Source organism: Struthio camelus, chromosome 14 (genome assembly GCF_040807025.1).
Source record: "Struthio camelus isolate bStrCam1 chromosome 14, bStrCam1.hap1, whole genome shotgun sequence".
Lineage (NCBI taxonomy): Eukaryota > Metazoa > Chordata > Aves > Struthioniformes > Struthionidae > Struthio > Struthio camelus.
Window position 1 is genome coordinate 4,241,643 of NC_090955.1, and position 24,383 is coordinate 4,266,025.

The 24,383-nt window shown below is 39.7% G+C and overlaps 1 protein-coding gene and 1 long non-coding RNA gene across 6 annotated transcripts in view; one reads left to right on the forward strand and one right to left on the reverse strand.

Annotated features, from left to right (window-relative positions):
- The window catches only part of LOC104153253 (uncharacterized), a 138,667-nt gene extending 118,131 nt beyond the window's left edge, over positions 1-20,536 (forward strand). For 2 of the 5 annotated variants that reach the window (XR_696194.2, XR_696197.2), the window contains 2 exons: positions 13,000-13,127; positions 14,340-20,477. This is a non-coding gene — a long non-coding RNA (uncharacterized lncRNA). Of the gene's footprint in view, positions 1-3,165; positions 3,272-12,999; positions 13,128-14,339 lie in introns of all 5 variants that reach the window. The other 3 variants (XR_011134493.1, XR_696195.2, XR_696196.2) reach the window with 3 other exon arrangements.
- The window catches only part of LOC104153252 (uncharacterized), an 83,271-nt gene that overhangs the window by 24,615 nt on the left and 34,273 nt on the right, over positions 1-24,383 (reverse strand). The window lies entirely within an intron of this gene.

The window sequence follows — 24,383 nt, forward strand, 5'->3', positions numbered from 1 at the left end:
AGGCTGTGAAAAATTGTGAATCAAAATATACACTTCAACAATGTCCTGTTGTGTCAATGCGATTTCAATAACTCATGATGAAAAGTTAGAAAAACTTGAATGACAGCTGTGGGAATAAAATTTTCCGTATTTCCTGTGTTTTGAAATTTAGACTAATAGGTGGATGTAGAATGAAAAGATAAACAATGATAGGAAAAAAATATTTGCTGCATTGGCTGCATGTAGCAAACAAGTAAGATATAGGCTTTGTTATAAATCAAATCTACAGCTAGAGCACAGATGGATTAACAGGCAGTGAAACAACAGCTGACATACAGAACGCTGATGGCGAAGAAATACGACCAGGTTGAAGAGTTTAGACAAGCTTTAATTCAACATAGCACACTTCAGAAAACTGATGGCATTTAAAATACCTTAGGAACCTTTTTCTTAGTAGCCCCTAAGCCTGAGAAGGGACGACTAACTCACCCTGACTAGTTGTTTGGATAACAAACAGCAAAGCTGATCCGTCACTCCTATTCCCTTGCGTTATTTGAAGTGGTTGTCGTGATCAAGTACTCAGGTTGTGGCTGCAGTCAGTGGCCTATAGGTCTTAATCACACCACAGGATCTTCACAGCTCTTGATGCACCACCGGATTAGAATTTAAAACGCTAGAATAGCGTGAGGCAAAGGATTCATTGTTATGCAAAGGTTTCCACTACTTTGGGGGGTGGGGGTATTGGCGAATTCCTTATGGATGAGGCCAAAAACAAACGTTTGCCTTGGAGTAGATTAAAGGCAGGTAAACAGAGCAGCAGAAATATCAGTCATAATAATGAAGGTGGAGGTAGATGGCTTTTCCAGATTGGTAACCTTCATCAAACAAAGGCAGGATGAGATCATTTGAACACAATCTAGGAGAGTTCTGGAATGAAAAATAAGTTGAGTAAATCAACAAGAATGTCAGGTGATATTCAGAAGTGAAGATGGAGGTTTCTTTTTTAATTTACTGAAGAGGCACATTCTATTCTCACTGGGATGAAGCTATAAGGACTCATTGCCAAGAAATGCTGCGGCATACACACACCTCCACCCCCTCACCCAGAGAACTGTTCATGTGTTTGCATGGCAGAGATATTTATGAAGGAACTTTTTGTACAAGATGTGAGTGAATGTTCATGTGTACACTCACATTCAGGGCTAAAATAAATGCCTAATGGGCAAAACAGATTAAATAAGAAAGCAATGGAATAAATGAGACTGAAATGTTAGGTCTGTGCGTGTTGTATGCTTTTAGCTGTTCAGAGTACTGTGAGAGAACTGCTTGCCTGCTCTCCAGGCTGTTAAAAGGAAGGATTGATTCAAGGCTTTAACCTGTGCAGTTCCAGCTGGGACGTTCAGACTGGACAGACAGTACATGAACATTTTTTTAAACAATAATATTCCATCACTGATGATACCAAGTAGTAGTAACAAGAAAAAGGGGTTGTGGTTTATACCATGTGTCATGATTTCGGTGGAAAGGTGAACGAGACACTCAAGTCTCTATGTGTTTCTCCTGAGAACAGCACTGCTCCCCATGCAGCTCCAGATTGTGCCCAAAGATTTATTTTGACTAAAGGAAAACAAAAGAATAGTCACATAGGCAGGTGGGTACCTATAATCCCAGTAAAGACAGTAGCATGTGCATACCAGACAAGCTTTCAATCTCTACCTCACTTGACTAATTTTCCATCTCAGTTTTGAAGTCTGTCCTGACTTCTACACCATTTAAAATCTTCTATTTAGGTACCACTAATATTTTTTAAACCATTGTTCATCTGCTGCATGGACTTTTAGACGTCTATGTCTTCTGAAATATCTGTACCATTTGTCACAGTCTAAGAATTACCGTTCTAGTTATCACCAATAAAGGGACAGAGTCATTCGATACGCGAAATTTATGCATAGCAGTAGTCAACCATTCACCCAGTATACAACTGAATCTGCCACTAGGTTATTTGGGATAACTGGCAGGTCAAAGGTTGGGTTAATCATATACACAGAGGGATAAGAAAAGTTTACTGGAACTGTGTGAGCAGTTAAAAGGGTGAGTATGACTGATCGTATTTGAGAGCACTGAGGATGAGCACTCAACTGGTGATGGTAAAATGAGGTTCTTTTGGAGCAGAATGTGGGAACAAGGGGAATGGATTAATTATTCCAAACAGTGGATTATGACAAAGCAAGATTTATCATTTGTCTTCACATTTTTACTGAGTAAAGGCAAAAAGCAAGACTTAGTGATCGAAGGTGACTGTGGCCCTCCTGACTACCAGCTCAGGCACCCACACTCGAAAGGAAAAAATCTGCTTTGCAAGCCCTGCTCCAATGAGTATTGAAGACTTTATGGCAGTGGAATAGCTTCAGAAGAAGCACTGCGAAGTCCTCCCCACAGGTTAACAGGAGGCCTAGTTCAGAGAGGACATTCAGAGGTAGGAATTCAACCCTTCTCAAGTAGAGCGCAGAGCTCAGCCTCAGTCTGCCACTTGCAGATTGCCAGGTCAGTGATGCCATTAACAGCCTTTTAGGTTGTTGATGGGAAAGACCAGAGGGGGTTGTGTTTTGCATGAAGTCCAGACCCTGTCTGTTGGCTTGGGTCCTTCAGGCAACACAGCTGGGGGAATGCCAGCTTTGTCAACGGGTGCAGGATGCAGGCCTGTCTACCTGCCCAGCGCAGCAGCCAATAACTGCAGGGCTTGGTAACTCTGAGCTGAGGTTTTGAGGACGTTCATTTAAACATGTGCAGCAGAAACTCCGGTTACAGAGACTGGTGGGTCTAGCCCATGGCAGTTAAGCGATACTAAAAGTTAACCGTTCTTTGGTATTTGTAAGTAGCATATGAAAAAACCTAATCAAAGAGAAACTGCTGATAGAAAGTTTAACTGGGTTAATACAGTTGTTATCTAAGTCATGCTGCAAGCTATAGATGGATATTTTCCGCAATCCGTTCTTTGTTAATGAACATCCAAGCTAGCAAATTAAAATAAACCCATTTTATCACTCAGATTTAATGATTTCCTGCTGGCCTTTTTAATGTTCAGAACTGGCCTTTGAAATACTTGGCTCATCAGCAGATTTGCCCTCAGTCTTTCACTTTTTCTTCACCTAAGGTTATTCTGAAACTTTCACCTTTTCCTTTCAGATATTTATATATAAAGATGACCACTACCAGCCTGAACAACTTTTACCTCTTCTTGAGCTTTGAGTTCATGATGCCATTTGAACATAGTAAGCCCTAGAGTAACAAGGTGAGCATTCAGCTTGAGAAATTTCAAATCTAGGGGAAATGAACTTGCTAATTAACTGTATGAGTGAAATTAGTGGTTTGGTGAAGCACTATGATAACAGCAAGTGAAAATCTGTCCCAAAATATAGTAAAGCCTGCAGGAAATACAAGATCCCTGCTGAGACATCAGCTTTCTCTTCAGCTATAGCGTTTAATCTTCTTTGACTCTTGCCCAGTTCTTCTTCCGAGGTGGAAGGGACGAAGATACAGATTTCACAGTGCAGTCATCTTCACTAAAGTGCCTGTATTAATCTAGATTTGTGTGCTGTATTACTGCTAGCAATAAGGATAGTTAACGTTTCAATATCACTTTGCATTCAAGGATATTGAAGAGCATTGGAAACATTAAGCTTTGAGGCTGGTAATTTACTAATGAGAAAACTGATTCAAAGCGAAATTAGGACCTTAGTCTCTCACCCACTGAAGCCAGTGGGAATCATTCTGTAATATCTTTGAGCATTGGTCAGACTCTGTGTAGCCTGTAAAAGGTCACATGAGAAATCACAGCAAAGTTGAGCAGAAAGTCCAGTAACTTGGTTGCTTGTCCAGCAGGAGGAGAGCAATTTCCCTTTATCCTATGCGTATATCCTTCATATACTACATCCCTTTTTCTTAACACTTTTGAGATACTGCAATACTTTAGATGTTTGTAATTACATTTCCTGTGTCACCAGAGCCTACTGACCACTTCAGACCATTTTCAGCTCAGGTGCAGCATCACTGGTCTTGTCCCTGGACCTGAGCTGGAGCCCTAGCAAAACGTCAAGGGTGAAGCTCCAAGCAGATTTTGGAAGCAAAGATCTCTTAATCAAGTTTCCTACAGAAGAAACTCAAGCCAGTCCCACTAGGCTCAAATGCAAAGCCCTTATATCCTATTTGCCTGCTCATAGTTATGCTAAGCACTTTTGGACAACTGAAGGCCATTCCTCATTTCGTATAAATCTTTCCAAAATCGTAGTAGTTAAACCTTTAAAAAAAGCTACTCTATACTGCTAGGAGACCTTTCATTGAAATGAAGCACCCGGTTTTCAGACCGATATAATGACATTGAAGAAAATACAGTTAAATTCTTTAAACTCGTTATTTTTAAACTTGATGTTTTTGATGTAGTAGTCTCCAAGGACCTGATCCAAAGCAGTATGTACTCAGCAGGAATCTTACTGGCCTCAGGGCTCACTTGAGGTTTTGCAAGATGCTCTATCTCTGGTAATATTTCAAGCAGTTTATTACAGAGTATCATAATGTAATATGCGTTGCTTATGTGGCTAGAAACCTCTATATCAACCACCTAGATAAAAGCCAGTACTGCTACCATAATACACGTCAACAGAGGTGAGAAATATAGTGCTGTATTTACAAATTTGATCCTTTCAGGGCCTAGGGCTGTATTAACTTAGATATAGGAGCATTTATGCACAAAATCACTAGAGCATACACATGATTATTTATCAAGATGGTGTGCGTATAGTGTGAGTATTATGTATTAGCACCTACTTGATAGAACCGAAATAAACATTTTGTGAAGGAACACAAAGAACATTGAAAAGGTATATCATGAACACATTTTTATAATGAACCCATGGACTATTTATGTTGTACATTCTACCTAAAATATGCGAGAGAGCCAAATAAAGCTCTCCTAAAACTAAGTAAGCAATAAACTTTTATAATGGTGATATAACTGGAAGAGCCTTTTTAGACTTTAAGTAGGAACCCTACATTTCCTTTTGGTGTTCCTTCAACCTATGTAAATCACACAGAGGTCATTCCATAGCCTGGTAGGAAGACTAGATGTATTTCCATGATATGCAAACAGACTTCAGTAACTGCACTAATGTGGGCTTAGCAAACTGTAGTGTGTAGTGAGTGGCAAATATGTTATTCTACTATGCCTTATATATTATTTCAGATGTTTGAAATAATGTATGTAGTTAAAGGTTATGGTAATGTTAAAGAAATCCCTTTTTTCTTGGCCTGATGGTAATACGTATGATAAAAAGGTGATGACTATTATAGTCTTGAAGCATTACAGTCATTTTGCTATGATAATAGTCCTCAGATTTGGTTATAGCCCTAATATGTTACCTGAAAGTTAAAATCAGATTCACAGGTCTGTTGGCACACAGTGATTACTTACTGTCTAGAATGTAATTTCAAAAAGAGAATGAGAGTTGATCTTGTGGATAATCCTGCTTTGCTTTATCTATTTTTTTTAAGAAGAACTAAGCATAGAGGTTTTTTTCAGCAGATGAATGGATTTAGAATAGTCATTTCTAGCTTGAACTGTGCCGAGGTAAAGCTCTCTCCCGCTCAGTGCTTTTGTCAGCCTTTACACCACATCATTATGGACCACAGACGACTAACGTTTCTGATGTTAGAAGTAACACACCAAAACTGCCAAGCAACTGAGAGCTTCCAAACAGATCCTACCTGACTTGAGAGCCCCCAAAGGGTTATTTTGGTTTTATGTTTGAGATTTTGTAAATAGGAGTGTGCAAAGGAACGGTTCACAGAGAACTGTCCTAGCTATTAGGCTTGTCTGGGGGTTACGTATTGGCTGTTTGCCAACAAAAGGGCACAGACAACTAGATGGGCAGACAGGCTATAAGATGACTTTTTAATCAAAGTGAGCCCATCCTTCCTCTTCCCTACAGAAGCAGGTCAGAGGAGAAAAGGGTCAGATTCTCAGTTTTTATTCCTTCCCCACCATGCCAGGCTCTGCATGGCTTCTCGCCCCTGCTCTGCTTCAAATAGCGCTCGTTATAATAGCATTTCAGTACTTTATAATCCTTAATCCTTGTGTAATCAATCCATCATCTTCAGAGTCCCAAATCAAGGGCTCGCTGTCAGTGGTTGCTGCCACTCTCCCAATGTAAACTGTAAAATTACAGGGTTTTTTTTTATATAATAAAACACATATTGGAAGAAAAGCTATAATAATAGTTATTGTTTACTATGATGCTTAATAAATAAATACATAATGAATTTTCCTTGTAGACAACTGAAGAGCTGTGTAAGTCAAGGTGTTTCTTTTGTATTTGGAATTCTCCTTCTGCACAGAAGTTTTTTAAAAAAAGAGAGAAAAAGGATGAGAATAAATGTTCCAGCTAAAACTGGATTCCAGACAAGCTAAAAAGAAGTGAAGTGGTGTCACAGTTATGACAATGCAGAATAGAAATTCAATATTTGTTCTGTGGTTTATGCTCTGCTTTACTTTAGGGGACTAGGAAATGTTTGATTAAAAAGGGAGTCATGTTCACAGGGTGCATTATTCATTCCAGAATTCACTTTTGTAACTCAGGGTAGTCAAATACATTTCTTACCCCAGAATCTGTCTGATGTCTCAGTATTTCTGGAACTTCACACAGGTGATTGGAAATAAAACATTCAGGGGAGATACTGCAGTTAAGTATTAAACCTGACAGCTTTTATATGTCTAGTACAATAATTGATTTCATGTTATGCTAACCTACGCAGGTTAAAGCGGCGAGGACAGTTCCATTTCCTTAGAGTAGGCACTGAATTATTATTTTAGAGATTTTACAAGCGCTGAGGCAATTTACATTTCTATTTTATTTTTTAAACATTTAAATGGGTGAAGAATACAGGGAACACTTGTACTGGCAAGAAGACAAATTCAGCGCCGAAGTTTCCTCTGAGAAAAAAAAGTTGAAAAAAATTTAGTTCTTGTTTGGTTATCTTTTAGCAGGGTAAGCTGTGGTACAATAAGCAGTTTTCTCTGTTTTCTCCTTTTAAGTGAGACCTGTATTGAATTTGCTGTGGGAATATTTGGTCAGCCACACTGTGATAACTAAGCAGCTAGCACCTTTTCATATTACTGGTTACTCATTTATTCTCACTCTTCTTGGCCTGGTCTGCTAGGTCCGTTCATGCTGCTTCATGTTGGGAAAGTGCCCCTGCCTGCCCCTGTTAGCCCCATCTGAGCGATCTGATGCATTTCGGAGTTTAAAGATGAACTAGCTAATGCTGCCTTAAGCAACACAGTGCCAGAAATATATTAGCATAATGTCACTGCAGACAAATTTTGGAGTCTTCAACTCACTGCCTCTCTTTCTGACTGGAAGGGATTCCTAGAAGAGCAGCTACTTCTCCTCCAGCATCTTGGTTGAAGGCTTTCTTGTCTACTTACTGCTCATGCTGGAAGAAAAACATTTATTTTAATGTCTTGAAAGGGAAATGATTCTGTATTCTGAAACACTGCCTTTTTAAATCACTTTTATTAAAAACAAAGGAATTAAAGGTAGAATTCACAGAATATTGCTGGACAAGATGAGAGTTTCCCAGTGGCTTGCTGTTTCCCAAAGCTCGATGACCCAGCTTCAAATTCTTCATCTGAACTAATCAGAAGAGCGATTTAAATGTTGGCCTCTCGGTTTTCAGGTAAATTCCCTAAACTGAAAATGAGATATTGCAGGGTAGGCTTCCCTCATCTTCCCAGGTACTGTGGTTTCACTTAGATAATACATTAAACCTGAAAAAGAGAGTATGTTTCCCTGGGCAGCTGCTTAGGGCGCTCATTTAAAATGGGAACACCTGGATTCGAATCCCTGTCTCACTGACTAGTCATATATGTTATGCCAGGTGGCATATTATTAACTTCAAGGATAACTCATAAGATAATGTCTTATTACCTACTGTTAACGAGTAATTAGCATGACCCAACGTCTGTTGGAGACAATGGAATTTCTCCTGCAGTAAAGACAAGATCCAGCTGTATATGGTCAGAAAGACGACTTCCTCTTTCAGGTAGTTCTCACTGCATATTTATAGTGAGAAATGAGTATCGCCTTCCTTTTGCACATTAGGAGTGCTGAGCTGAAGAAAATGGGTATAACTTTTCTTTTAATTCTGTAATCTTATTATCCTAGCTCCAATAAAAACTGATAATGAAATCTGAGGATATGGAGAACTTAGATTTTTTCCATTAAGTTTAACTTGATATTTTTTTCAAGCAATGTGGTACTTACTATAGTCCAAGTCTTTTTAAGACTATCCAGGGAAACATAAACCCTTGCAGCGAGCCATTTCCTGTCAAAATTACATCTGACCTGCATATTTTTGCAATTTTCTGATGCATTATACAGTCAGATCAGGTTGTTCCTTGACCAGTTGTTCACCCCTATCAATTGCATTAGCATTTAACCTGTCAGTTTAAATTACAAAGGTAACAAAGGTGTAGGAAGGTTACAGTAGATTCAATCTCACACAGAAGTGTGGGAGAATAATCTTAAATCTTCTTTCAATTCAAGTGTTATTTTTTCTACTGACACACATATACTCACCTTCTAGAAACATCACTGTGACTGTATGCAGCTTTTTTTATGCTGAAGACTACATGAGATCAGCAAAGCGTGTGAAATAAGAAGTACTAGCAATAAGAAAAGCATGTATATTTTATTTGAACTTAGAATGCATCTACTGTATCTTTTCTCATTTTCTCTTCTGGTCTTTATCCTCTTTCAGTGCTGAGCTTCCTCTTTTTCTCTCTCTAGAGATTTTATTCTTCATTGTGACTGATTAGTAAATTAGGTCCTGTTCTATAATGCCACGAGCAGCTCATCAGGGGTTGGAGTCCTTCAAATCTTATTAAATCTTAATCCTTTCGAATTGAAGATACTCTGTCTCCAAGAAGGACTGCCCAGCCTCTCCTGCTATCTCCCCTCACCCTCTGCTGTACACTCACAACCCTACCAAGGCAGTTTGCATTGTTTAGGTGATTTCCTTAATAAAATATCATCAAAGATACATAACCCAGGAATGCAGAATAGCTATGATAATATAATATGTAGAGTCAAAGTAATGATAGTCCAGGCTAATTCCTCAATTACTTTCAAACTATAATACCCGCGCTCTGAGACAAAATCCATTCTCTTTTAAGCAAGTGCCTATGCTTGGAATACTCTGCAAATCATATTCATTTTTTCCTGGGATTTTATAAATCCCAGTAAAGACTGTATAACACACAGGCAAGTGGCGTCCTGTCATGGGTCCTGTAAGACTGTTTCAAGGTAGAAGGAGGACAATGCAAAATTTCTCCTCCAACTCTGCAATTCTGGTCCCAAAATGTCCACAGTGCATCAGGGAAGCAGAACTTGAAGCCACATTTTGGCCTGCTCATGAGGCAGGAGTTAGCACAGGCTATGAAGAAGGATGTCAGATTCTAACGACAAGTTACCTGAAAACAAAACATAATCAAATTCCTACTGCAACTACCTGCACCAACCTCTCTGTACCCCTTTCCGCGTCAACACAGCTTGTTGAGCACTATAAAGGCTCTCTCTAGCCTTTTGCAAAGGCTAAATCAGCAGCTGACAAGCCGAAAATGCTACTGAAGCGAGCGTTAAAACAAACAAACAAAAAAGCAAAATCCTAATTCTCTTAACCTGTTAATGACATGACATTCCCTTTGTATTTTCTTCCCTTTTTTTTTTTCTTTTTTTACTAAAAGTGAAACTAAGGGCTTCTACCTATAATATGCACATGCACAAAGCTCACATCAAAGTCATTCTGCCTTTTACCTGCGTGGAAACTGCATCATTAAAATAGTAAAGAAGCAACATGAAAGATAAAGCCAGATTGTGGCTGTTACTGGGTTCAGGAAACATAGTTGCATATTTCTTGTTATATATGCATATATTTAATATATATTGTTTTCAGTGTGTCCAGGATGCATGTTAAAAAGGCTCTAAAAATAAGAATGCCTGCCTCTGTGGTAAGTTTTAGCAATAGATAAATGCTAAAAATACTGTCATTGGAAAAACAGCTTAGTCATATATCTTTGCATGCTTACATAAATACGAACATGCAGCTGTGCCACATTAGCTGTGTCGTGATAAATGTTGTTTCATAAGCAAGGAGAGGAGGTTGGCCTACATTTGGCTGGGGGGAATTCGCTGCTGGACTGAGGATGCCGCTTTCCTCTGCCCGAGCCCCGAGCAGCTGTGCCACCCTGCATTCGGGAGCGCGAGGCAGGGTTTATAATCTAGGCTCTGGGCAGGACATCTGAGTCTTATGATTATCCAAATATGTAGATATATTTGAAATGCTTAACTGATTTAAGATCATAATGAGAAATCAATTGTCTATCCAAATAGGAAATACAGCTCAATAGCAGTCAGTACGAATTTCCAGTGAGTCTTTGGAGTCATACAGGTGTCAGAAAGACAACCTTCGCAGTGACAAGAATGATTCAGACCTTATTGATGTAACCCACAATATTACTGCTCTTGAGCAAAGACAGATAGATTACTCTACAGTTACATGCCAGGTTTTATTAAAGAGTGCATTGGGAATTGTCAAACTTCTGCAGAAGTATAATATCCGTACACTCAGAAGGCCCCTATGGCCTTTTCCCAGCATCTCATATTCTGTTTTCAATACATATGGAATAATGTTAAGGAAAGAAACAAAAGTTGAAGTGATGTTCATTTTCCCTGCAATATTCACTACTCTACTAATATAGCTGCAGATCATTTGCTATTCCTTGCATAGAGAGCTTGGATTTAGATTTTTTGGTCTCATTGCATCTGCCTTTTGTAATGAGATCTATCTTAAACCCATCTTAACTGGGCAGCTGAGGATATTTCCCCATAGGAAATTCCTCCACTAGACTCATCCTTCACTGAAGGGGAGGAACTATGCTATGACTGCAGCCGGGAGAAACAGGATAGAGCTGGCAAATGGATTCACTCAAATTACAATCAGGTATCTATCAGAACAGATTTCCGGGTGCAAAATGCTCCAAGAAAAAAAGCAGATTTCATTTGAGAGCTCTGCCTTATAATTCCAACTCCCTTGCAGCAAATTTCTTCGGTGGGTACATTTGAGAACACTGAGGAGTATTTTTATCTTTTTTAAAGGTTTTTTTTTTCTTTTTGAAGAGTAGAAGCCCTCTAAAGTGAACTAGGTTCAGATGTGGTTTTTGCTCCACTGTAGTTTCCCACCCTCCCAAAAGAAGCAGTCCCCGTTGTGGAACAGAGTACCTGCTGCCCCCAGGTGGTCTCAGGAACTAGTGGAGCCATGAGGTTCCACCAGGGAGGCAAGAAGATGAAAAACAACAAAACCACTGTCTTTCAACCAGCGCTTGTATTCATGTCCGTGAAGCCACAATCAAGCAGCTGAAGCTAAAGTTAATTAAACTTCGGTCATAATCTGTTTGTTCCCAAAGGAGAAAATAGAGTAATACAGACTTTTGTAGGAGCTCATGGACTGGCTTTTCTGGGCCACAGATTCTGGCTGCACTGCTGTGATATATTTGGACTGTCAAGCACAGCGTGAGGGCGCTGCTCAGTCTTCCAGCACAGAGGCGTTCCTGAGAGCGGGAACCGAATCAGGCCCTTGTTTCTACAATACCTAACAAAATACACTGAATGATCTCTGAGGGACAATTCACGCGGTTACTGCTTAACGTTCTTAACTCCTGTACTTGTCAGCTTCTCATCGCTGGACGATGCATAGCCTAGAATATCCAGTACTCCACTAGGTGATCCCCAAATGCTGTTTTTCTTGCTGGTTCGGTGCTGGCATTGGTTCTGCCGCTAGGCGAAAATACAGAGCAAAGCTTTGTGGGGAAAGAGGAGAGACAGCTAATCACATTCACTGAGCGTCTAATTGTCGCAATGGTCCCTGGAGCACCGAAAGAAATATTATATGAAAAATGGAAACAACAACACCCCTCTTCACCCCATGAAAAGTGGAGAATTGCAAGACTTTCGAAGGGATCAGAGACACTAATTCAATGGCACAAACCTGAAAAGCAGAGCAAAGGAAAAATTTGAAGACAGCTTTTTTTCAGTGAAAAATGTGGATTTGCTTCCTCTGAAGAATGTAAGGGAATCAGGAAATTCTCCTTTAAGAAAGGACAAAATAATTCTCTCATCCCAAATAATATGCTCATATATTTCAAAGGAAAATGAATGTTTAAATATAGTGTAAGCCCTTTAAAGGCATCTCATGACCCAACTTTTTAGCGCGCACTGGTGCATCATAACCACACAACGTCAGTGGGCCTCAGCAACCCACACAATCAATTCCCAGCTTCTTTAAATAGTTGCAGCAAATGCCTGTGGAAACACTCTCCATCTACATTTATAACTCAGAGTTTTACTACTGTTTCTAATATTATGTAGTCATTAATAGCATCATAAATTGTTTATTTTTTATGGTATGATCCCAAATATAGCCCCCAGTCCTATAGGAAACAAACCTCAAAGTCATTTGGCATGTTTTTCCAGTGAGTATTTATAGTAGTACAGGCATCTGAGACTCTTTTCAGTGCAAAAAGCCCTATGCAGGTTTTATTCATGTAACTCACAGCATTGCAGCTCCTGAACAAAATGAGCTTACGCTGAAGTTGTATGTCAGCCTCTACTAAAGAGCGCGCCGGGAATCATCAGCCTTCTGACGCCTGCTGGCCAGAGCACCTAGTGCTTCAGGTGCCTTAACGTAGCCTTATCATGCAACAAATTTGCCACATGTTTGCAGATTCGGCTACTGGATATAGTTAAGAAAAAGAACCAGAAGTTGCCTGACTTTTCTTACCATTACAGCATTTCAAACCTGATGTTGTTAACTGAGAGTATAGCTTGCACCGCCACAAAGGTTGCAAACTTCAAATTCACATTTTGCCTGCTATAAGTTCAATGTGTGTTTTGGCACTCTCTCCCCCAGGGCCAAGATTTCACCCCGAAAGTGCAAAAAGGAAACAAATGAACAATACTCTAATCAGATTCATCAACACAGGTCATCCCATTACCCCCCAGAGCTTCAAAATTTGGAAGAATGAGTGCTTCATACAGGTGAGCAAGCTGAACTTGTCCTCAGTTCCCCTTCCTTCACGAGCATTTGCCCACAGCCCGTTATTAGGGTGTTTAAATACATCTCTAGGCCCAGATATAAGTAACGGTTCTGACAAGCAAAGATTCTAACCGCAGACAAAGACTCTCTCTTTCGGATTATGATTTCTGATGTTACACAAAGCACAACAGCTAAAATGAGAACAACTGGGAACTATGGGTGAACCAAAGTTAAAGTACAGAGCAGTCAGCGTATGGGAGGGCTAGTTCAGTCCTTTCTTCTGCTTGATTCAGAGCAAGCACTTGGAAACGTATCAATCATGCCAATCTAAGAAAAATAATCGAGTTTGAAGGATGATGCCTTTAAGCAGAAAACATTGTGGATCTGAGAGAGATAGTCTTTGAAATTTCCAGCAAAGCTCAGAAATTTCCACCAAAAAAGTTTTGGTTTCAACTGCATCTCCCCCTTCACCTGCCCCTTCTTCTCTAATACATTTTAAAAAACCCTTATTAGTTGCCTTCCTATTCCTAAAGGTACCCTCAAGATAAACAAAATCAGGCCACGTATTGAATACGGCACACGCACCGTTTACAGTGTGTAATTAGGCCATGGAAATCAGTGCCACTGTCTATCATGAAGTCAAACTCTGAGGCCGAAATAACTCAGTATCTTTACATTTCGTATCCCCCATATATTCCTGCTTCGGAGAGCAAATGCCTCAGCTGAAGGCTCCAGCGTTGTCTGCAACGCTGACCTTCCGCGGAAGTGTTACCAGGATTTGTCCCTGCGCTATTCATGAGAGCAGATGAGATTTACCAGGCCTTGTTGCCTGTGTTATCAAATTGCTTAACTAAAATTTTTAAAGGGGAAATGGGTTTGTATTTTTACTGACAAATGGAGTAATTCAGATACTGGGCCTTTGTAATACAGCAGAGGGAAATTCTTACAAACCTAAAGACTCACTTAGACTTCTTGCGCTATCTTGTTATGTTAATATATGGCAGGAGAATTCCACTTAGATAGATACTACATTGAGCCCCTAATTGAAAACAAGAAGAGAAACAGAAATTATTTTCACTTACCACCTGGGTAAGTGACTGTAGAGCTGAGAAACTGCATGGAACCAAAATCTCCCCTTAGTTTTCTCTATGTATTTCACAACATGCTATGTTACACTTGTGGCATTCACCTTTCTTGTGATTTTTCTTTTCCAGTGTGTACATCTGATAACTGCTGGGCTTCCTCAGAACTTCTTCATGAAGAAGATACGGAAAATGTAAAATTGTGCTCCCAACGCAGCCTTCTCAATGCAGGACTCGGAGAGGGGAGCTGCTCCGCTCCTGCGCTGCCCATCGCCACGTCGGGGAATGGGAATCAGCCTTCCCAGCGCCCTGGCTTACCTGTGCCTGGAAGGGACATTTTGAACCGTCCCATGTGAAAACAGACTGCTATGAGGTGTCCGCAGTGGATTTTCTAGTCACTTAAATGGCAGGTGAGCACCTTCCCGAAAAGGGATGGTCCAGATCCAGCAAAGGTCTGCGACTTGATTCAGCAGACACTGAATGCACTATGGGACTCAGTGCGTTCTCACTGCCTGTATCCCTGCAGCCTCTTTTAACCTTAAAATCAGTCCCTTTGCAGAATAGCATTCTGCAAAATGTTTACAAAGTGTCTAGTGCCCTCAATTCCCTTTGGTTTAAAACACATACAGTTTGTTAGCTCTCGTATCTTTTTTCTTTCCCACTTTCTGGGTAGTGCAAAGCACATCAGGTGAAAACTCAACCTGAAGGTAAAAGAAATTTTGCTTTTATCCCATCAATTGGTGGTCCTTTAGAAATAAAAGTGCAGCAAGTGACTACTCTGCCATAAATAACTCCCTTTCTTTTTTAAAGATTGTATTTACCAAAAATAAGTAAGTATCAGAAATACTATGCCATATAATCGGCACTAAAAATGTATCTAATTGTTTGCATCAGAAGAAAGAACTTTGTATTGTTGACTACAAAGAGGTTACAGGAGACTCTTGGATTTCTTGTCTATGTACAAGCTTTAGAAATAACATTTTGCTGAGCTAAATGCCTTTTATATTTGTTGTTTACAATAGTAGCTGCCTTGTGTTTTAACTAAGACCTTTTCATCTATTGGGTCAAGGATATCGGCTGACCATGGAAACTAAAATAATTCTTGACAGGCCCTGCACTTATTTTATTTCTCTAGATCACAGCCTTAGCCTTTGGCTCCTAGTCAATATTTTGAAGAATTGCTAAGAGATCAGCATGCCCTTTAGTTTTTTGTTTTTGCTAAAGAAAAATAAATAATCCCATCTCTTCCCTAAACCATAAGGATATATGTTTTACTCTCTTTTTATCCATCCATCTATCTCCTCCAACATACACTGTGTGCTGCTCAGTCTAACAAAATGTAACCACTGTATTAAAAACACAATCCTCAGAATACTCACAGGCATGAAAGTCTCAAATGATTTTTCCTGTAGACTATAACAGTGAGGTAAAAGGGAAAACAATAGCTTGGGTTACTCTCTATTTTTAATATTGTGGTTTTACTGAGAAATTTTATGGTGCTGTCACAATGAGACAGAGACATATATGTCATAATAATACTGTCATAATAGGTGCATGTACCAAATGTAACTTCTGAGAACGGCTGAGTAATTTCCGCTACACAAAGTGAGGATTCTCCTGTTGCAGCAACCTTGGCATTACTTGAATGTGTCTAATTTTGATGTGCATCTTAGCTGGACCAAAGCAAAAGGGACAACAAAAAACAGTGAAAATAATCAGAGGTCAATAAGAATCACCTAAAAAGAACACTTGAAATAATTTTTTTTCCGTAATTTGGCATAAAGACTGAGTAGAGAGAGGATAACAGTCTTCAAATACTTAAGAGAGAGTAGCAAAGATGAGGGAGATAATTTGTATCATTTATGCACCCATATTAGAGCTACCTGCCAAAAATGACATTTAACCACAGAATGTGACAGTCACATTGAGATTACTAAGCTGGGCTTATTTCACTCAGTGCTTCATTAAAACAGTACTGGTATCATAGACCTTCTCACTTCTGGAACTCAGGAGATAGCGAGAAGAAAAGCTGTTTTTCCACAATCATATAGACCACGACTGTTTAATGTAGCTGATTAACATCGTGTTTATGGATCACAGCTTTCGCTGTTTGTTAGTATAAGGCTACAACTCTAGAAGTTACTGCTAGATAAACGGCTTATGCTTTTAACCCACTTTTTTCTCACCAGGTGCATGTCTCCAGCAGACTATAAATATAATGCACCTGAAACCTGAATAGAAATATTTACCTCTTCTCTTGGAACGGCTCAGGAGCACCATGCCACTGAGCCTATACCTTTTCCCCAGTTTATGGGAGTCCAAACTGCTGGAGGAAGCTCTCCCGCTGCTCGCAGCCCCACACCTGCCACTTGGCAGGACCCGGTCAGTGTCCCAGTGTGCCCGCGAGCGCTGGCAGAGACCCTGCGCGGGGCAGGCGACCAAAACACGGCTGGCTATCTCGGATGTGGCTGCTTGTATTCCCAGGAGTGATCTTCAGATGAGCAGGTTGTTTATCAATAAACATCCATCTGCAGATTTTTGCAAGGTCTTAAGACACTTAAGGTACCTCTTGGCACTGTATCAGTTTTAAAGGCACATAATTATCTAATTACATTACAGAATAACACCATTCCAATTATTCTCCCTTAGTCTGTGGCAGACTTAGTGCTCTGCAGTACTTATGACAATGTCTTATGCAGTAGTTAATGTCATCCTTTGGTGGACAGCAGATGCTTTACTTTCTTGTGAAAGGTGAAACACAGAGAAACCAAGGAAAAATAGGAAAATTTCTGAGAAGGAAGGCAATAACTTTTGTGGAGGTGGAACTATTCTGTTGAATCTAGTTTTCTCAGGCAGAACTGAAGTAGATAAAACACATGTTGGCATCTTAAAGCTTAGTTTTTCTTTCTTCCCTTTTCTTTATCATAAAATGAAGAAAAGTATTTCCTCTCCAGTCTTTGATCTATTCCTCAGACAGCAGATCAGCAAAGCTATGTCAAAAAAAGAATAATGTTTCCAAAGCAATAGAAATTCTTGAAGAACTACCTATATGTCTGCTTGAGAAATTATTTCTTAATTTCTATATTCATACAAAGCACATGCATTTTCATGCACCATTGAACAGAGAAATACTGTGAATTTCCATAAAAAAGCTGCTATTAGGTTTTTTCTTTTGATGAAGAAGGAATTTGCTATGATTTTTTCAAATCATCGTCAAAAACTCAGCTATCCTCTCTGCACCCTATTGAGTATAAGCACCATTTTTAAAAAATGTTATTAATTGAAGATATTTACAAATTTTACTTAAAATAAATTCAATTATCTGATTTAGACTGTGTTTTCAAACTAACGTGACAGGATCCTCATATTACGGCAGTGTAAACCTCAAGTAAAGCCATTTTTAGAAATGGATTAATACCAGTTTTTCATGAAAATGTGAGGTTTAGTGAGATCCAGGTGAAGAGGAGACGCTTAGGAAGATCCCAACAAAGCTAAGCAGGGTAACGGGCAGCTAACATACATTAACGAATAGCCAGAGGACAACCAGGACGTAAGTTTAAATCCCTGGCAGAGGGTGATCAATACCCCATTGCTCTCAGGAAAGCGGGGAACGACAGCCAGTGTGGAGTGCAGAGCTCTCAGGGCTTCTGTAAGGAAGAAACTAAATATCCTGGTCTGAAGAGCCCCTAGGCTTTTGTGAAAGAACTCAATAGGTCAGGAAATGTGTAAATTAGGTGATAGCTAAATGGGATGGAGCAGACTTGCTCATTATGAAATTTCATATTTAATTGAATTCCCAAGTTACGGGGAGATGATGGCGTACAAATCTGTGACTAGAATTAAATAAGATTCTGGCCAATGCTAAAGAACAATGAGTAACACTGCGAGCATCCGGCTAGAAACAGGAGATGGCTGAGCCAAATCACAGCTGTCCTCTCCTGGCAAACGCCAAGTGGAGTTACCTGTGCAGTAGGAGAGAGGGCTTGTTTTATGCCCTGGGAACTAAACTAAATATCAACCAGAAGGCACTAAGAAGCAAGAAAAGTGAGGCTGTTAATGTTTAGTAGATTGAGATGCTGACTCTTTTTCCAAATCTCCTAACTTATGAGCAGAGACTGGGAGGGTCTCAGCAGCGTTGCAAAGACTCGTAGCACAGTGAGGAGGTCCCCTACAGAACGTGGATTATAGAAGAAACACACTATTTCCTTGTCCCATGAGATTTCAATAGTTTGAAGAGAAATTGCATTCCAGACAGTGATCTCACATTTTCACACTTCCCCCCACCTTTTTTTTTGTCAGATCAGTCAAATTAATTGGTTTGAACTTTTTTCATATAAGTTCATTACAATTTTGAAAAACTGCATCATGAGAAAAAGCACAGTCTTCAGTTAACAGTGTCAACATGCGATTGCGCTGACTGTTTTTTCTTCTTAATTCGATATATTGAATCAAATTCTGCTTAGTAAACAATTTTTGTTTTGGCAAACCAGCATTTTTTCCAGTGGGAAAATATTTGTCAAGGAACTCCCCACCATCTCAGATATTTTCCCAGAAGTGGTAGCTTAATAAAGTTGTAGCGTATTTAAAACTATGTTCTTGTATCTTTTAGGTCTTCCTGGAGTATCAAGGGAAAATCAGTCACCATTTGTACTCAGTAAACTAGGAGATGATACTGCAGGAATCGATGTAACCCATGTATGTATGTGTGTATATATTGGGAAAAGTAGCAAGTAAAACTAACGCCTCATGGGAATTTATTTTAAGCAGCCAATGGGTGAGATTCTACTTGTGTGCATATGTAAATGACATAGCCAAAGGAAAGGGAAAATTGCAAACTTAGAAAGTACAGATTAATATACAAGAAATAAGGCCAACATAATCAAGTTATACTCAGCTATTCTAGTTCCTCAGTAATTTACATAGAGGCCGTTTCTGATTGGATGCAGATAATTTCTGGCTCTCCACTCTTTCAAGAAAAATCAATTTGGAGACATTACAGACTAAACCAATATTTTCCCGTTACAGCTGCAGCATTTCTTGCACGTACAAAGCTCCATCACTCATATGGGAAAGCTGGTGTTTCCCAAGGTGGCAGAGGGTGTCATTGGCACTGTGAGCATGCAGAAAGTATCAGGAATAATATTGTGTCAGTACTGAGCTAATACTACTAATGGCAGCATTTTTAAAGACTTCTTGGACAACTCACAATTACCATTTCTTCAGGCTTCCTAAATTATCAAGCATTATCAAAATAGACAAGGTCATTGTTTTATCTGCAATAAAGTCAAAGGAACTGCCAGAGATATTGCAATAGTATTACACACATAATTACTACCATGGTAATTTATTCAATAAAGCTCTCATTTAATTACAGGAACCTATTACACTGAATGATGTGTTGAGCATGATTTATATCTCAGATGTAAATATTCAAAAATAAGCCTCCTATAATGAAAGCAACTCCTAGCTGTTCTCCATTTGCATTAGGCTTCAGATTGCTGATACAACAGAAAGGAACCACCGGTGGGTCACATAACTACTGAATATTCGATGCGGCGGGTGATTTATAGACATAAAAAAAGATGGCTCAAACAGTGCAGTCTAAAATAGCACTACATACCTCTACTAATTGTCCTGGGTTCACAACTGGCATAAGTATTTCGTATCAGCATAAGAGAAGTTAATACTCAGGGCTGTAATCATTTTGGCAACACTTATTCTAGCCTGTCAGAAATATGATTAATAAGAGGCAATATCAAATACCTGATACCTGGCATGGAGATATAGGAGGTCCTTGAACCCTCAAGGAAATTCTGGTTTCAACCAGGAAATAGGACAAAGCTGGCTGGCATTTTGCAGGTGAGACTTCAGAAAGACCAAAGGCGCAAAGGACCGGTTGAATATTCTGGCCAAACTTCTCTTTTTGTCACCCAGCCAAAGCTAGGGGTCAACTCTTTGCTCCAGCTAGCATTTAATTAGAGAAACAGCAGCCATTTTATGTTGCTAAAGCTTCTTTACTCTTTAGGCCCAGGGCCTTCAGCCACCAGTTCCCGACATAAGCCAATGGTGAATCTGGCCGATTGCATATCACCTGTGTTTTGCTCTTCTTGTGTGTTACGTTTGCCACGTTTGCCAAGAAACACTCAGAAGTTTGAAATGGTAGAGATTTGTCTGTAAATTAGTAAGTCTGCCCTCTTTTTTGCATGCACTGAGAAACTGTGCATCTGAAATAATAAAAAGTGAGTCTATACTGATTTACACTAACTTAGATGAAAATATACTGCACCCTTGTTTGTAATATGGAAAAATAAAGACTTCTCATACTTAGTAGTAAATTATTTTTTATCAGTGCGATAGCACACACTTGTACACGCAGTATGCTCACACCTGCCGGTGTGCGCTCATTGCCCTCATTCCCTCTCCTCCCTGCGTCCTTGGGTTATGTGAAAAGAGAGCAGATGGAGACTTCTGCAGCTTTTAAAGCCACACAGCACCACGGGAAGGTAGTTAGAGCTGTATGAAGTCACTGCCTATGCATAAACTGCACCTTCCTCTGTTTTAGTACCAAAAGCCTTGCAAATCACTGTTTCACTTACATATTTTTCTCCACAGATATTAGAGCCTTGTGAAGAAACAGTAGAATGAAGCATTTTATATTTGCAAGTAATGCATTTTCCAGCAACCATGCTCACTTCTTTTATCACAGATTTAAACAAGATCAAAAATCTCAGACCCATTCAGATGCTGTGTCAAGTTTGACTGAAATTGAGGAAACGTTCATAACAGCCGCAGCTTTCTAAAGAGACAGCTTTGTCATGAAGAGTGTTAGCAAATTGATAATACAGGTATTATTCAGCACTCTAAATCTATGCTGATACTGAAAACTGCTGTCAAAGCTGCTGTGTTTATGGACGTCATCATGAATACATTGCTCTCTAAAAGCAGTATTGTTAGAAGGTAGCTGAAAACGTTATCTGTTTCTCAGTTTAACTTTGTAAAAAGCTCACTTTTAGAAACGCTTCAAAATACTTTATATTCAAGATTCTTTAAAAGCAAAAAAGACTGAAAAAAACTGATTCACAGTAGCAAGTCACATAAAGTCTTCAAGGAGTCAATGGTATTTTCTCCGTTATATTATTTAGGAACAAAGAACTGGAAGAGACCACTGGGTCCGTGTGACTCGTCTCTACAGTCGTGGGCAAGTGTGTCTACGACTGCCCACCTTGCTTCTCACGCCCTGTACACAAAGCTAGTAAGGGGTCTTACAGACTTGGAGAAAGCTAATCGCATACTAACTATCATGGTTACATGCTGGAACAGGAATTACCCAAAACGGAGGGTGCGCTGCTGGAATATTACTGCTGACTAAAGCCTAAAGACTACCTTAGTAAGAGACTGGCATTCAATAATTTACCACTTGTGTTCTCCTTTCACATACACTGAAAATAATACTGTAAATAAAAGGAAAAAGCATTGCCTCTCCCAGTGCTGACCTTATTTAACCTTATTTTAGTTTGATTTTTAAAACAAGTCATTGAAGATCAAACCTGCCAAGAGATTTAAACAATTTGCCTCCCGGTGGAGTCAAAACCCTGAGTGACTTGCTCAGGCTGCAAGCGCATGCCCCAGTCCCATTGTGGTTTCAGCTTTTCCTAAATATGTTCGTACAAAGTGCTCCTGTTTTGAGGGAATCTGAGCTCAGAGCCTTATGCCCATGCCATTTTACCCCAGCGTCACCCCCATGACATTTTCTCCCAGTCAACTCTTAGGTCTAATCTGATTTGACTGAGATGGAGAAACCTCATGCTCTCTAGAGATTGATTCTCCTCAAACACAACACACAAATGAATATTTTACAAGTCACATAAACACACTGCTTTCCATTCTTCTTTTTCACTCCTGCTGCTCAAAAGGAGATGCTGATACCAATTTACAGCTTTAAGCTCCCTTCATAGAGGTCAGGCATAAATTTGCAGCTTTGCAGCTGAGTCCTGTCGCAAATACCTGCCCTACTTCCTAGGGTTCCCGCCTAAGCTCCAGAAAAGGCATATGCTGCTGTTCAGTTTAGCGTGCAACTTTTGACATCGTTTTAACTCCTACTCAGCTGTAACCGTTGATTATTAAAATTTGTAATTGCTCATTTGTTGTAGAAAACGTACTCCAGAGGTCCCGTGCAACAGTTTTTGCAGGAACTTCCTTGTTACTAAGAAACGAGTTGTACTGAAACTACTGACCTGTAAAACCCCTGCTAGGAAGAGAAAGCTCACTACATATGGTCACATTCTTCAGCACTTAATGGTCAACAGCTAATATGATATACCTTAAACCTGGGTAAAGGAATTAACAGAATATCAGACGCTTTAGGATGGGGTATTCAAAATGCACAACGTTGTGTATTGGATTACCGGCAGAGTAGCTCACCTTTTTCTGTTTCTTGTGCACCTGCAAACGGGTGTCATTGCAACAGCTCAACTGCAGGTCTGCTCCCCCGTTGCACGCTGCTGCTCCGCCCGTTCAAGACACACTTCTTGCGGTTTTATTGCTTTTGTGCATACATGGTTTATGAGTATATAACTTTGGCTGAGAGAACACCTTTCCATCCACAGTTGCACAGGATACAAGTACGGGTTTGATGTTGCTCTTAAAACTTTAACTAGAGGATACTTCCAGTCAGACTTTCTTTCACAACTTATAGGTCAGGCATAAATAGTAAGTCAACACTGAGAAACGTACAATTTCCCGAAGCACTGTGATAGATACACGGTTGCCCATTTCCTGGTACATACCTTTATCAAATCCCTTTATCCCTCTCTGTATTTGAACAATCCTTGCTCTTGCTCATCCACTTGTTTTTATCAGTACTGGCTGCCTTACCTCCTCTGCCAAAAATTATCTTGCTGCTACGTGAGGGATCATTTCAAACAGAATTAGTCAGCTGTGCTTACTGTGAAATTCGGTATTTCTGTGGGAAGGTGTTTTTAACTTTTTGCTGGATGATTATTTGTAACCAAACTCTCCCAAGTACCCAGAGTGCTCTGTCTATTCCCCTTTCCTTTTGACTGGAACATGCAGCAGATGCCGTTGTAGGGCTCATCCTTTGGCATGAGCTACCTTATACATCAAATAAGTGCTCAAATACCAAGAAAAAATGACTACGCTTAATATTCCAAAGCAACTATGGAGCTTGAGCAGCCAGCATTTTGATCAGGCTCTCCGATCCATATTATTTAATGACCCGAAGGCATATTGGCTAGTGCTGTGAACTGGCCTGACCGAGTCAAATTCCACTCTCTGATTGCCTTGGAAAGCAAAAAAAATGCAGAGTAAACATCACGGCCAGCCAATGAGACAACACCTCTCAGCCAGTCGGCATCAGAGAAACACAATTTTGTTGGAATTTCTAAAGACGGTGAAATAAAAATGCTGTCAGCACTCTCTGTACGTGGGGATTCCCAGAAGTTGCATTTCATTACATGCTTAGGTGTTCAGCTTGGAAACTAAACTGCTTATCCTTTATGAGAGAGAATCTTTGATTGTGACAGTGCACCATGCTAACCCCATTTGTCCTGAAGACTATCCTGTGCAGGTAAAGTGATTATAAATCTTGGCAATATTCTGCGTATCTGGGGAGCTAGGGGTAACATCCTGTTTCTGCACTACAGAGTTTTGGTAAAACAGGCTATATATAACAATACATCTGTTTATTTTTGTTATGGTTCTTCCATCGCTTTCTGACTGCTTTGGTCTTCTCTTTGAAAGGACTTGATTGTACCATTCTCTTTGTTTTCAGCATCATAAAATGAAATTCACCTCATTGAACCAAAGATGACCTCCATCCAGTGCCTCTTAGATTAGCGATAACAGCAGGCTGCTGTCTAACTGAAAAATAATTTCTTCAGCTCCTTCAGCTCTTTGTTATGATTACTTCCTAAAATATCATTTAAGAACTGGAATGGAAAACAAATGAGAATATCTTCTCTCACTGTTTGTATTTTGTCTTACCAACAAACACGCACACACATATGCATACACACTCTAGCACACATCGGTTTAGAATAGCTTTTTTCCCCTCTGGAAGATGAAGAAAATATTTAACTCTAGATAGCCAATAGGAATAAAGTGTTAACATGGGTAGACATAAACCTACTTTTTGCCTAAAAGACTTTGTGCTTTAAA